The sequence below is a fragment of the Mus caroli genome, chromosome 18 (assembly GCF_900094665.2).
Source record: "Mus caroli chromosome 18, CAROLI_EIJ_v1.1, whole genome shotgun sequence".
Lineage (NCBI taxonomy): Eukaryota > Metazoa > Chordata > Mammalia > Rodentia > Muridae > Mus > Mus caroli.
In genome coordinates, this window is record NC_034587.1 from 39,649,059 (window position 1) to 39,652,776 (window position 3,718).

A 3,718-nucleotide genomic window follows, 5' to 3' on the forward strand; every position below is an offset into this window, starting at 1 on the left:
TCAAGGCCAGCCTGGTCTACAGAGTGAGTTCCAGGACAGCCAGGGCTACACAGAGAAACCCTGTCTCGAAAAAACAAAAACAAACAAATGAACAAACAACAACAACAACAACAACAACAACAAAAAGAACAAAACCAAACAAAACCCCCCAAAAACCAAAAACCCAAAACAAAACAAAAGAAAAAGACAGGGTTTTGCTGTGTCTCCCAGGCTGACTTGAAAGTCCTGGTAGCCCTCCAACCTCAGTTTTCTGAGTGTTGAAATTATAGGTATGTGCCACCACACCTGGTTGGGGGCTGTTCCTGAATATTTTAAGAGATGTGGTTTAGCTGGTGAGAGCATGTCATTAAGGGGAAGGCCCACGGGTCTATATCTTTCTCTGACCCATTCTTGTGTCAGTTTTTCTGCTTCCTGACAACTCTGATATGAGCTGCTTTTCTTTACCACAGCCTCCCAAACACAATGCACCGAAGCCTCTGAAACCGTGAGAAAAGCAAACATTCCTCCTTTAGGTTGTGAGGTGTTTATCACAGCAACAGTAAAGTAACTAATGGATGGTCACTCTTTCTGTTCTGTAGGAGAACAGACTGAAATTCAGAAAAAATAACTTTATCAGGGTTGCATATGAACATGCGGCAGGGCTGGGGCTCAACCCCATGGGATGGAAGGTATCAGAATCCATTAGAAGAAAGGGACTTCAACTCTGCTTGCATTTCTATCAGACATGGGAAGGATGATCACACAGCCTGTTCTGCAGAAAAGACCCAAGACTAGGTTTCTTCTCCATGTAGCAGAACCGCCTTCGCTATCGACTTGAGATGATTAAAGTCCCCTTTGTTTAATCCTTTTCACCCATCTTAACATACCAAAGTACCTGAAACTCGGGAGTCATTTTGAGTTAAATAGTATTTTTGTTTGTTTGTTTGTTTCTTGAAATCTATAGCTCCAACTAAACCAAACCAAAACCAGAACAAAACCCCAAACCAACCAACTGGATAAAACTATTGTTAGTTGAAGTCCCAAGACAGAAAGCAGCCAGCATGTGACAAAAAAAAAAAAAAAAAAAAAAAAAAAAACCAGAGATGAATTCCACATTATTAGTAGAAGATAACAAACACATAATAGGCTGTAGCCTGGAGACCTGAGGCATGGCTGTGGCAGACTGGTTAAAAGCTCAGCTCATAAATGGCAGCAGGGAAAGGATGGGGCAACAATGGCTGTTGCCTCCTGTAGGTCCAAGAGGGATAGCATTTGTGCATGTGTCTATAGAAGAAATTCTGCAGCACTGGATTTGCGGGGTCAGAACTGAGTGGGCACCCACACTGGCATAAGCTCCCACCTGTTCCTGGGATTCGTCAGTTACTGTTCCAGATGTTGTATGCTGTTTTATTCCTAAGGAAAGTTTTGATAGAAATGGCTTTAACTGGAGTTTATGTGTGTGAAAACTGGCATTTAGAAAAGCCATCAGAGGCCGGAGAGATGGTTCAGCCATTAAGAATACTGACTGCACTTTCAGAGGACCTGGTTCAATTCCTAGTACCCACAGAGTTGTGTGCAACTGCCTGTAACTCCCATTCTAGGGGACCTGATACCCTTTTCTGGTCTCTGCTGGCTTTGCACGCATGTGCTTCACCAACACACATGATGGCAAAACATTCAACTCCATAAGAAACCACTTAAAAGATGTCACCAGTTGCTGGACTAGGGAGGGGTAAGCAGGACGTGAACCTGTTCTAGACTTGAGAGTTTTAGCCTACGGCCTGGCAGGCTGCTTTCCTTCCCTCACTGGACCCGCTGGGGATCCAGAAGAACTCTCAGGATCAAAGCTTGAAAGCTGGGTAGACCTGTGTCACATTTCTTCTTACTGCTGGGTTAACAGATGAACCTTCCTGCGCATCAGATTCTGTTCACTGGGAGAACGTTTAAGGACATGTCATAAGATGATAAGGTTGGAGCCGCATGAGGTATGGCAAATCCGGGCACCTGCTGACAACAGTGTTGATACTGCTGTTGATTTCTTGCTTCCTTGGCCTTGCAGGCTCACAGATATATCGTGTTTATCTGCTTGGCACCTGCAGTACTGCATAGCTTCTTTCTAACTCCAGGTTCTTCAAGCTGCCATTTTAACCCCCAGGCACTCCCAGCCCCCTTTTGTGTCAATGTTGCTTTCCCCTGTACTGCTGGGAACACACATGCATATGGGTTTGTATCAGCACTATACAAAAATTCATGTGATAGAAAACTTCATACAAATTTAAGCAAACTGTCTTTGAATAAAACTGGGAAGTGGACTGGGTTTGTGTCATTGGCCTCTGTGACAGCCAGGCTCAAATCCCCCAGCTAGCACCTGGCTTCCCTCTTCTGCTTTGTCTTTATCTTCTATTTAGAGGTGTGTGTATGTGCGTGCACATGTGTGTCTGAGGTATGCACACATTTTTAATACTTCTGACATTGGTATAATCTTTTTACAATTATTTAATATTTTTATTATTTTTGAGGCTAAAATATAATTGCTATCCCCATTCCTTTTCTCCTGCCAGCCCCTCCCATATGTCCTCTTGTGTTTTCTCAAATTCATGATTTCTTTGTCTTTAATTGCTGATATTATATATATGATATCAGCATATATTACCTGTATGTATATGATATTACCTGTACGTAAACGACTTCAGGGCTGGGGCCTCTTCCCCAGGGAAGGCAATTTCTCCTACTCTTCCCATTGTCTAGTTGTTTGTAGGATTCATGCCTCAGGATCACTCCCTTTTTTCATGTGACATGTCTCTTGATGTGGTCTTTGTTCAGATCTTGTTTAGGCAGCCATGCTGGTGAGAATTTGTGGAGGTAGTTTCCCTGACATTTCTAGGAAACACAATCTCACAGTAAACTTCCTCTTCCTCTGGCCCTTAGTATTTCTTTTTAAGTCAGCACACAAGCATAAGGGCTCTCATTGGTTTATCCACACCTACAGTGTTGTTATACTCTGCTCTCACTGTTCCTCTGCCCTACTGCCTACCTAGATGGGCGAGTGAGGAGTCTGCATCAAGGGAAGCTTACCAAGCAGACGGATGGGCCAGAGGCTGACTTTGTTTCTATTCATATTTAGCCTATGTGGTTAGAATTTGACTTGAGATCTCTCTAGCAGCTTCACTGAAGTTTACCTGGAATTAAATGAGAGTAGCTCCTTATTGGTTTAAATACCTCCAGAAAGCTCACACCCTGAACTCACCCACATAAAGGCAGAGACTTCACACGCATCGCTGTGGTATTAGTCAATGGTTTCCTAAGCCCTGGGAGGTTGGCATGATGCTCCATACTTTTGAATTTCCTCTGACTGTTTTGTAAACAACAACAACAACAACAACAACAACAACAATCCAACTTCCAATGCCATGTGTTTCAACTAAAGGACCCAGAAATTCTGAGACCAACCACATAGGAAATAAAGGTGAAGGCTTGTTAGTCTTTGATTTCTTTTAAAAATATAAAAGAGTTATATATCTCCATGCTCTCAGATTTAAGACTGACCCTATACATGACTGGGAATGTCCGAAGCCAGATGTAGTTTCTGGTATAAATCTTACCAGATTTGCTGTATCAACATGAGCAAAGATGTTTCTTGTTTCTTTTTTTTTTTTTTTTTTTTTTTTAAGATTTATGTATTATATGTAAGTACACTGTAGCTATCTTCAGACACTCCAGAAGAGGGAGTCAGATCTCG